We start from the raw sequence: 12,466 nt of genomic DNA, 5'->3' as shown, positions 1-12,466 counted from the left end.
TCATTCTTCTTTTTTATCAATTATTTTTAACAAGCTTTTGGCGATTTTCTTCATTTTTTGTGTGGTATCCTATTTACTTTGAGTGTCATTTTCTATGTTTTCCTTTCTTAGTTTCTCGTTTCTTTTTCCTCTTTTTTGATGCATGAATTTTTTAATTATTACCAAACATTTAAATAAATTGAACACTTCTAAATTCATAAATATTTTTTAAAAGTGGTCGATATTTTTAAAAAGTTCATGAACAATTTGAACATCACATGAATTTTTTGTGTGTACATACATTTTAAATTTGTGTACTTTTAGGGCAATAAATTCGCATATATAAACTGAATTTTAGTAATGTCTTTAATCTATAAAAGCTGGGCCAGGCATGATTCCATTGAAGACCTCGTTGTTACCGGTTTCTTCGTTAGAGCCCTCCTGTTCATTGCCAATGGGCCGGCCCAATGAAAATGCAAACACTATTTCAAATTTCCTTTTTTTACTTTCAAATGTGAATGTATTTTCAAATTTAAAAACACCTTTTTTAAAAGTAAACCTTTTTGAAAAAATAAAATAAGAGACCGCCAAAAAGTAAAAAAATAATAAAGCAAAGAGAAAGAGCAACATTAAAACGAAAGAAAACTGCAGTGAACAAACGTACATTGTGCGCGATTCACTGGGCTGGCACGCCTTGCTCGCATGCGTCAACTAGGATTTTCCTCTTTCTCGTTCAAAGCGAGCCGCACAGATCTACCTGATTAGACTCGGGCATATGGGGATCTGCGCGATCTGCTCATTACTATACACTTAAAATCGTAGAATAGGAAGCGAAAGCTATTTCTAGCCCGTACTGAGACATAACTTACTCTCGCCTCTAGAGACACGAGGGAGTGGGCAGGAACAGTTTTGTAGTGCTCTTACTTGAGATCTAGTCGGTGTTCTTCGTTGTGCTTTTCCTGTTAGTTTTTAATGTTTGCATCAGTTTACTTTGGTTTTTCATTTATTTTATTTAAATTTCTTTGTTTTTTCCTTGTTCTTTGGGTTTGTTTGTTTTCCTTTGCTTCTTTCTTCTGTTTTCAAAGGTTAACTTCACGGTTGTCCTTTTTTTTCAACACATGTCTACTTTTTTGCACAGACACTGTTCATTTCTTATACAACAGATATATTTTCTTATGCATTTTCAATATTTCTCCAATACATGATTAGCCATTTTTCCAACTTTTTGTTGTGGTGTCTGGTTTTTTCTACACACATTTTACATTTTTCGTAAAACATATTCATACACGTTCAACATTTTTAAAACACGTGATTAACATTTTTTATCAAAAAAATATTTTTTATTTTTTAATACATGTATACGTGTTTCAAATGCACATTGAAAAATTTATTGAAAGATAAGAAAAAAAATAGAATTATGTGAACATTTTGACATTGTATTTAGCATTTCTAAATGTCATTATTTTTTTCTGAAATTCTTGAACGTTCTTTAAAATGTCTAGTACTTTTTGAATTGTACGAATTTTTTTAAAACTACGTTATATATTGTATATATTTTTTAAATGTTACAGAAATATATTTGAAATACATCGACATTTCTCTAAGAAAAATAGAGTATATATTTCAAAAGGTACGAAATCTTTTTTTTAAACTGCATGATTTTTTTATACTTCTATAAACCTTTTCTGAACGTGCAATAAACATTTTTAATTAAGGAAACAATTTTTTATTTTAAAATATAGATAAAATTAATTAAAAAACTAGTAAATATGTACAAGAATGGAATGATATTGTCATGCTTGGATAGCAACATGTATGAATGAATAAAGAAGCCAACAACGTACAGAGAACCGCAAGATTCCCTCATGTTAGGGTTTGTTTTCCTCTCGGGGGCGATCTACGTCGCCGCCGTTGAGACCTGGATTTCCCCGATCCCCGCTCGTTTGCCTCGACTCTCTTCCTCGATCTGGCGGCGTCCCCTGTTTCGCCGATCGGGAGGGGTTTTGGAGGGAGGCGGAGAAGTTTGGGGCCCTGCAGCGAAGCCCGGTTTGTTAGATTGGGTTAGGGTTTTTGAGCATCATGGCGTCAGACGGAGCCTCGGCGTCGGCAGGCCCAGCAGCTACGGATGATGTGATAGCTTTAATGGCGGAACTCGGTCTCCGGGAAGAGGATCTAGATGATGTTGTCTTCGATGAGAAGGAGGCACCGGCGGAGGCAGCTCACTGGATAGCCCTAGCAAAGGTTTATACGGTCAAAACCTATAGCCAATTTTGGTTCTTCAGGAACATGCGTGCGGCCTGGGATTTGGCACAAGAGGTTCAGTTCAAACCGCTGGAAGAAAATCTGTATACAGTACAGTTTTCGTGTTTGGGAGATTGGGAACGAATCACAATGGATGGACCATGGCACTTTAGGGGAGATGCGGTGATCTTAAAACCATATGATGGGTTGTCGAAGCCAACCACTATTCAGCTGGATACAATTGAGATTTGGGTGCAAATACATGATGTTCCACCCATGTATGCTCACCTTGTGCCACCTTTAGCAGCAAAAATTGGGGAAGTTCTGTTTGTTGAACCCCAATCGCAGGATTTCACGGGAAACTTTCACCGTGTCTCGGTTCGGATCAATGTCAACAAACCACTGAAGAATGCTGTCTCAATGATACGGGACGGGAAACATCAAATCTACCGAGTCAAGTACGAGAAGCTACCTGATTGGTGTGCGGTATGTGGCATGCTTGGCCACGTCTTCAAGGAGCATGGCAGTGGTATTCACCCCCCTTCTGCTCTGGTCTACAAGGATCTTAGAGCATCATGGGTTATGCGCACGGGACAAGGCCCGGGTGGGGGTCGAGGCCGTCGTGGAGGCCGCCGAGGAGGATGGGGGGGGGGACATGGAACCAACGCTCGCACTGGTCATGAGGGAGGCAGCGCTGGACAGGAGGAGTTTGATCAAGAGACAGACTTGGATATGGCTAAAGCAGAAAATAATAGAAAGCGACCGCCGGGGGATGGAAAATCAGCTATTGTTGCAGCAAATTCTTTGGCTCGGGATGGGGTGCTCCAGCTGCCAGCGCCTCCACCAGTTCCCCGGAGCCCTAGCAGCAAACAGGAACCAAAGAGAACCAAGATGAGTTCAGCGACAGATGAGGATGTGGAGAATAACATGGGCGGTCATCGCAAGACTGTCACATATTTGGCGGGCTCCTTCGAGGAGCGCCGCCGGGCCCAATGAATATATTCTTCTGGAATTCTCGTGGTTCGGGTAAAGCCGCGACAATTCGAGAGCTTCGGGATTTTGCGAGGCAATTTACCCCTACCCTCTTATGCATTGTTGAAACTCAAATGGATAGTACTAGGGTAGAAGCTTTGTCGGGAACGCTTGGTTTTGACAGTTCTTATGCTGTGAGTAGTGATGGTAGAAGTGGTGGCATTGGCTTGTTTTGGAACAACTCAATAAATGTTGAAATTCTTGGTTATTCTGATTATCACCTCGACATTTCCATTGAGGAACAAGGTACGCCCAAGTGGAGAATGACGTGCGTGTACGGAGAGGCGCAAATGCACCTGAGGCATCAAACATGGACGACTTTAAAAAACATTAGCACTTTGAGCGACCTCCCTTGGCTATGCATTGGTGATTTTAACGAGGTTTTACGTCCGGAAGAACATCAAGGCATTGGACAACGGAGTAATGCTCAGATACAAGCTTTTCGAGAGGTGCTTGATGTTTGCATGTTGCTAGATTTGGGCTACTGAGGAAACCAGTGGGCTTTTGAGAAAAAAGTGACATGAGGCAGTTTTACAAGGTGCAGACTTGACCGCGCTTTGGCTACCGCTACATGGCTCGCGAGATACCCACTGGCATCTGTTACACATCTTATGGGGGTCACATCGGATCATTCTCCCCTCTTGCTTCGTCTAGAGGAGGGGGGAAAGGATCAGACTCGATGCCCTTTCAGGTATGAGCTCATGTGGGAAACACATGAGGAGTTCAAGGGTTGCATACAGTCGGGTTGGGGGCACGGGCCAACATGCACAACAGTGGTTGACCTACGACGCAAGCTACAAAATCTTGCGCAGGATGTTGGGAGGTGGAGCAGGGACACTTTTGGAAGCGTCAGAAAGGAGATAAAAAGGCTAAAGGAGACGCTGGCCGAACTACAAGGTGACCCTATGAGACTAGGCCCATCCCATGCAGAGCTAAAGATCAATGAGCGTTTGATAGAAATGTACCATAGGGAGGAGATCATGTGGCGACAGAGATCTCGGATTGTGTGGCTTACTGAAGGGGACAAGAACACTATTTTTTTCATCTAAGAGCTAGTATCCGGAGAAAGAAGAATATGATCAAGGCTTTAACAAACTCGTTGGGAGTGGAGATCTCTGATCCGGATGAGCTTAGAGCCCTAGCCAAGAGCTTCTATGAGAATCTGTACCAATACGAGGGTGTGCAGAATATGGAAGCGGTGCTGGAACACGTTCCCAGGAAAGTGACAGCCGTGATGAACACGAAACTTTGTGCGCCATATACGAGGGAGGAGGTCAAGGTTGCACTTTTCCAAATGTTCCCGACCAAAGCTCCGGGGCCATATGGCTTTCCAGCCACTTCTATTAGCGCCACTGGGATGTGTGTGAGGATGAAGTAACAGAAATAGTTCTCAAGATTGTGAAAGGTGAAGAAAGTGCAGAATCTATTAATGATACCGTCCTGGTCTTAATCCCAAAGGTAACAAACCCAACTGTTCTTGCTCAATTCCGGCCAATTAGTTTGTGTAATGTCTTGTACAAGATAGCCTTGAAGGTCATTGCAAACAGGTTAAAAGTGATCTTGCCTGATATAATCTCTGAAGAGCAGTCTGCTTTTGTCCCTAGAAGGCTAATCACGGACAATATTATTTGCGCCTATGAGTGTCTTCATTTTATGAAGCGATCTAGGGCAAAAAACAAACAGCTTTTGTGCTTTGAAGTTGGACATGATGAAAGCTTATGACCGCGTGGAGTGGGACTATCTGAGAGCGATTATGACCAAGTTGGGTTTTGATCAACACTGGATAAATGTGGTGATGGGTATGGTATCCTCAGTCTCATTTTCAGTATGTTTCAATGGTGAGAAGCTAGAACCCTTTAAGCCAACTAGAGGTATCTGGCAGGGAGACCCAATTTCCCCCTACTTATTTTTGATTGCAGCAGAGGGCCTTTCGTACCTCCTTAAATCAAGTTCTGAATCATCGGTGCCAGGTATAAAGGTGGTCCCTACAGCTCCAACTGTAAACCACCTTCTTTTTGCAGATGATAGCCTGTTGCTTTTCAAGGCAAGTGTGGAGGGATCAAATGCGGTGTCAAACCTACTTGATACATATTGTATGGCCTCGGGACAAAGGATCAATAATGAGAAATCATCAATCTTTTTCAGCAAGGGCTCCCCTGTTCAGTTGAAAGAGGCGATAAAGCAGAACCTGCATGTCCAGAACGAGTCCTTGAGTGAACGGTATCTTGGCATGCCAACGGATGTTGGCCATTCGAAGAACGGTACTTTCAAGTACCTCAGGGATCGAGTGTGGGAAAAGATTAAAGGATGGATGGCAAAACTGCTATCTTCTGGTGGCAAAGAGGTACTGATCAAGTCCGTAGCTCAAGCAATTCCTGTATACTCCATGGCATGCTTCCGACTTCCACGAGGTCTTTGTGAGAATATCACCTCCATCATCCGCAATTTTGGTGGGGTTCAAAGCAAGGAAAGAGGAAACCGTGCTGGGTTGCTTGGGATACTATAACGTTGCCAAAACATCTGGGAGGCTTGGGATTTCGTGACATGGAGATTTTCAATCTTGCTCTCCTGGCGAGATAGGCATGGCGAACCTTTACGGACAACACATCTCTTAGTGCTAGAATTCTCAAGGTGGTTTATTTCCCTGACTGCTCTCTGCTACAAGCTGAACTTGGCTCGCATCCCTCACAGATATGGCGGGCCATTCTAGACGGGCGAGAGGTTATGGCACATGGGATTATTTGAAGGATAGGTGATGGCGAGACAACGAGCATTTGGAGTGATAATTTGATTCCCATAGACAATTTCAAGTGCCCAGTAACATCGCTTGTTCCAAATGCTCCTGTTAAAGTGGCACAACTTATTGATAATACAACTGCTAGTTGGAATGAGAATCTGGTTCGATCTGTTTTTACTCAGGGAGATGCGGAAGCTATCTTGCGGATCCCGTTATGCACACGTCAAGTCGAGGACTTTTGGGCATGGCATGAAGAGACCCGAGGGGGGTTCAGTGTTTGGTCGGCCTACATGATGATTATGCGTTTAAAACACATCCATGAGGCTGTGTATGATGAGCACGGTGAGACCTCGTATGATCCTAGTGAAACCAAGAAGTGGTCTATGATATGGCACCTGCAGGTTCCCTCGAAACTGAAGTTTTTTGTGTGGTGTCTCGCTCAAAAGTCCATGCCAACTGGCACTGTTTTGAAGCATCGACATATGTCAACGGAAGATGCTTGTCCGATCTGCGGGGATGTCGATACATGGAAACATGCTCTCATCTCTTGCCCGATGGCGGCTAGTGTTTGGGCACTGGCACCGGAAGAACTCGTAGCTCACATGATTGATCGGGGAGAGGATAATCCCAGGGAGTGGCTATTCTCCATGCATGAAGTGTTGCCAACGGGACTGTTTGATCAACTGGTGGTCACGTTATGGGCCCTCTAGGGGGTACGGAGGAAGGCTATTCATGAAAACATCTTCCAAACACCTCATTCAGTTCATACGTTCATAACAAAATATTTGGCCGACCTGCAAACTGTCAACAAGAGATCACCGGGGGTCCGTGTGCCGGCTGTAACGCGATCTCAGACTTGGGTGGCTCCTACGGTTGGCAATGCAAAGATGAATGTGGATGCTGCTGTGTCTAGCAATGGATTCGGGGTTGTAGGTGCTATTTGCAGAGATGGGAGCGGCATGTTCTTGGGTGCCTCAACACTTTGTTTCAACCACATTGTTGATCCGATGACTTTGGAAGCTCTTGCCATCAGAGAAGCCCTAGCGTTAGCAGATGACCTGTATGAGCGAATGATTCAAGTGGCTTCAGAGTGTAAGGTGGTGGTACAAGTACAAGATCTGAAGATGGACAACTCGTCGAGCTATAGTGCCATTATACATGAAATAATAGAACACTCCTCGTTTTTTGATTTTTGCACTTTTAGTCATGAATTTAGGAGCTTAAATTATGAAGCTCACAACTTAGCGAAGCATGCTTTATCTCTCGGTGGTGGCCAACACGTGTGGTTGGGACACCCCGGAAATTTACCCTCCGTCCCTGTAAACATTGTGACGATTTAATAAAGCTTCGCGAGGTTGTCTAAATAAAATAAAATAAAGAAGCCAACATAACATGTAAAGAGACAATATGTAACTTGCGACTGTACATAATTGTGTATTAATGGGCTGGCCCATTCCATACTTGCTTGGACGATACGTTCCGCAGCAAGCAATACATATCTGCAGGAGTTATATCTTGCTTATAGCAAGATGTATAATCTACTCTCTTTTTTTGGCAACGAATGTATGCTCTACTTTCCTAAAACGTTTCTCCTCTCACTATAGTACAAAGACGGGCATGTACTTTAGCACCATTTTCACTGTTTTTATTCATTTCTCTGCTTTTAATGTCTCAGTTGGTAGGTCGCGTTCCGGGTTTTATTTTCGTCCCACCTTACCCGGTCTTTTTTGGTACTTTTTTGGTACTTGCTCCCACCTCCCGCCGACCCACCACGAACCGACAAAACCACGTACCGAGTCCTCCACCAGCCCCCGCGCTCTTCAAGTCGTAACCACCGATCGCGCCCGAAACAAGCGACGAAAAAAAAATCTACGAAAATTAACCAGCGATAAAAAAACCTACGAAAAATAACCAGCGAAAAAACCCCGCACGTACGAGCGACGTCACATGCCCTCGAGCGAGAACGACTCGCACGCTAGACTCCCTGCCCTCGTTCGTCGCCGCCTTCATCCCTTCGCCGTCGCCGCCCTTCATCCCTTCGCCGCCGCCCTCGGTCTCACATCAAAGGCGCCCCACTCGCACAACAAACTCGCCGCCCTTCTGGAGCCGAAAGCCGATCCATAGATCCCCATCTGGACGCGCACGTCCGCCTTCTTGGATCAATCGCTGCCATCATGGAGCCGCCGCCGCCGTCGCCGCGGAACCCCTCGGACGCCTCCGCCTTCGTGGATCCATTGCCGTCGTCGCGGATCCACCTCTTCCTCCTCCGTTGCTGCCCCTCCGCCCCACCTGCCGGCATCGACCTCATCCAGCACGCCTACCTGGTCGGGGCCCCTGACTCGTCGTCCGCCACCTGGTCGTGCGCGTCTTGTCTCTTGGGACGCCGCTCCGACCCGATCCGGGGAGGAGGCAGCCTCTGTCTGCGGCAATGAGGGCGGCGGCCGGCTGCGCGAGAGGTTGATGCCTTTGTTTCTGTTTCGCGCTGCAGGTCGTCTTCACGGAGCTTTGCAACATGCTGGATCCCGGGAAGCCGGCCTTCACCCCCAAGAAGGGCAAGCCCAGCGTCGTCATGTTCGTCGGATTGCAGGGTGAGTCTCACGGACTAACCTCGGTTACTTGTTCTGTTTTTTGTTCTATGCATATATATGTACCACTCTGTGTGTAGTATTTCTAGACCATCTACAATAAACTTGATGTTTAAGCACATGTGATGCGCTCATAGGTGTCATGGGAACTATATGTTTCATGTTTATCCAAATTGTCGTGATAGCCAAGCAAAATTGAATGGTCCAAACCTTGTTGAATTGATGTAAATTTAGGTTATCATTGCGTGTAGAATTGCGGTTAGGGTCATCAGTTGCCTTTCACCAATAGAAGCTGAACTTGTTTAGTTTATTGCTGTAATCTTATCCTCTATTTATGTGCTTTACTTCGTTAATTGTGATGGCAAGCAACTATAGCAGTCGGTATTATACACACGGGAGCTCTCAATTCTGTATTGCGATGGATGGCAAGGTAGATACATTGTTTTGTTGATCTGATTGTGCCTCCATGATGGCATCGTGATGCCCACCGCCGAAGGCGCTGCGTCGCGACCAAAGGGGCACGCGGCCACGGCCGGGGACTCACTGTAGTTGAAGCACGCCATCTCGCCACCATGTATGTTGTGTGTTCTTGTGCTGCAGGTCCTTGGGGTTGGGTGTTCTTGTCGCCACCATGTTCATGCAGGCACGAATTGGACTGAGAAATGCTAACAGAGGAGGAGAAGACCATGCAAGTACGTATGTGCCAAAATTGATAGATTTAACTCTAGGTATTGCATTATTTTGCTGCAATGTAGTAGTACTCTTTAAAGAATTTGTAGGAGATAGCAAAAGGAGTAGATGAAGGATCCATTGATTTAAAAACACGTGGAAAGAATTCAGTTTTGTAAATATTGTATATACCCTTCCCCTGAAAAGTTTGACGTTGTTACTTGGGAAAAAGGAAAATGCCCACAGATCAAATCCTTTGATACATTGATTACTTTTTAGTTATGCAAAGTTTAAACTTCAGTCATGCTTTATTGGTTGTTTTCCCCAATAAATATCTACCAACTGCAGGTCCTTGGGGTTGGGTGCGGCAAATCGCGGCTTGAAGACAATCTTTTGTGGTGGGGCGTCGCCGCCGCTGGCGGCACCTGCATAGACCGTCTCGCTGGGAACGAAGAGATGCTCCCCTGATTTTTTTTGAAATGATGCTCCCCTGATTTGGAGCTGTAGAAAGGAGGTGGTTGCAGACACAAAGTGGGGACACACAACTCCCAGTCATAATATTCTTTATCTTGGCTCGTTGTTTGGGGATGGACGCATCAATCTGATCGCGCTCTCCTCCATGCCAAACGGATCCTTGGTTCGGAGGTGCGCGGCGCCGACGATGACAACCTTTCTATCGACGCAAGAGCAGTAGGAGCTCATGACGTTGTTGATGCCACCACCATGCACGGGGTTGATGCAAGGCGGGACAAGTATGTATACCAGGCAAAGTACTCAATCTGTTTGGCATTTAGCTTTTTGATTCTGTTTTTAGTGAGCTTTTTGATTCAGATAATTTGTTTACCTGATGCCTTCACTCCAGGTAATCTGTTTGTCTGACATTTTGCTTTTTGATTCAGTGCGATCACTAATGGGGAGAACATAAAACTTCAATTGAGGGCACTGTGATTCTCTAGCTACATGTATCATGTAAGTGACGTCTTTCCTCGAATCTTCTATTCATTATATAACCTCTCAGGCCCTTAGAAAAGTATCTCTGTTAACTCGATTTCTTTCTGTTGATTCTTATAGAGCTTCTGCAGGAGGGCGTCACCTGTGGCATCACTTGCATCGACCTCTCACCGATCACCATCCCGAGGATGCACGACAGACTGGCGGAGCAGGGCACCAGTGATTGTTTCACCAATTTGCTTGACTCATAGTTCCCTTCCTCTCTCCACGCAACGTTGCCCATTGTTGCTAAGTTGTTAATTCATCAGGCCCATTATTGCGGCTACATAGTCTATTCATCTTGCCTTCCTTCTTAGGAGAAACCAATTTACTGAAGGTAACTATTCTTTATTTACATTTTATTTGTTTCTTCCTCCTACTTGTACGATTTGCGTCGGAAATATTCTGACTACTTGCATGAATTTTAGACCCTACTTGCACAGTTGCTTGCATTTTGTGTTGAGAAACATCTGCCACTTAAATGTACACAATACTTGCAAGTTCTATTTGTTGACTGTGCCATGATAACTTTAGGCCTTTAGTTGTACAAAACTGCCAAAGTAGGTGACAACCACCTGCAGCTCAATCCTTGTTTAACTCGACAGACAAGCTAAAGTAAATGCGGAGCCAAGATAAATTGTTGTAAGCCTTTTACTGACTAGGAACGAGGGGTTGTAGGAAGGAACACTGCACTATGAGTATGCCCTTTGTTAGCTCTTTGCCCTTTTCTGTAACACTAGCCTATAGAAGGATGAATGGTGTCAAGCTCCGGGCAACAAGTAGGATTATCTCAGTAGTAAGCAGTCAGCACCACTATCTGAGATTGCACATTTACGACCATGGTGGCACACAGAAAAGGAAGGTTGGTCTGAAACAAATTACCAAATGCTAGGATCAACATTTCTTTTCTAGAGCATCTCCTTTTCGGGAAAGTTGTTGTCGAGAACTCAGTTGCGTGTTCCTTTATTTTCAAGAAACTCTATATAGACCTTGATAGCTTGAATATAATGTTTTAGTATGGTGTATTTGTAAGGTACAATCCATTCATAATTATTGGTAGTAACATGTGTGTATGTGTATCTTTAAATGTACTGTCGCTAGATCAAAATTTGGACATACATAGATAGCTCCAGATGTAGCCTAAATGTTTTTTTACTCCCCATATAATCACTGTTGTGAATCCTTGTGCCGTTGTGCCTAGATATATCTAAATGCATCTGCTGCTATGTCTCTCAATACTCAATAGCATGGTTTCATGGCGAATCAGTGCCACTGTTATGTGTGTTGATGTTTGAACCGAACCAGTGATTTGTTAGAACTTATATTGTTTCTTGTATTGGATATCGGTTTTCCAAATCATAAGAATATTTGCTTTGCTTTGTTTTTTATATTTGCAGGTTGGCAATTTCGAAGTTATTGCCTTTCTAATTTAAATTGAAATAATTCCTCTTTGTCTTTAATATGGAGATGGGCACTGAACTTTAAAAAATAGTATGAACTCAACCCCTTCTGTAAATCAAATGTTTCATTTGCGGGGACGACGTGGGGCTCACGTCGAGCACTTCACCTGCAATGGGTGTGGCCTTCTCCATCTGCCAAACATGCTACAAGTACGAGCACCACGAGGGAACTGCCTGGAGTGCAAGCCCCGCCACAAGCTCCTCAAGGGTCAGTCAGCCTCCACCCACGGCCGAAGGCACTTGCATATGTGAAGAATATCCATGTCCGATTACATCGCCAGAAAGCAAAAACCATGAGAGCCCACACTAATCATCAAGGTAAAAATTGTCCTGCAGTCTTTTCTAATATTTCATTTGTATGTTGGTTTGGTAAACTTAGCATGCTGCGAGCTATTTTTAAGAAAGTTCGGTCATACCTGATGCTCCTATGAAAAATACATGTTAGGACTATTTACATGCCTATAATTAGGCCCACCAGTTTGGATGGCAAACAATTGCAGCTGCGAAGAATAAGATATCTTCTCGATCTCAGGGATCATCCCATCTGATCTTTTGTTTGATTGGGGTTGCGGTTTTGTTGGGCATATAAATTTGTGCTGGGTATATGATCATATTTTTGCTGGCACTGATGTATGGCCTTCCTTATGGTCATTTTTTATAAAAATAAATTGTGTCAGTTTTGCCGTCGATGATAGTAATAGTATCAAGTTCATATGGTAAAATAACTGATATGAAATACTACCCTCGGTTTAGATCTATTTCATGAAGGTCTC

This window comes from Triticum urartu, chromosome 4 (assembly GCF_003073215.2).
Source record: "Triticum urartu cultivar G1812 chromosome 4, Tu2.1, whole genome shotgun sequence".
NCBI classification, from domain to species: Eukaryota; Viridiplantae; Streptophyta; class Magnoliopsida; order Poales; family Poaceae; genus Triticum; species Triticum urartu.
This window is presented reverse-complemented; position numbering follows the sequence as displayed.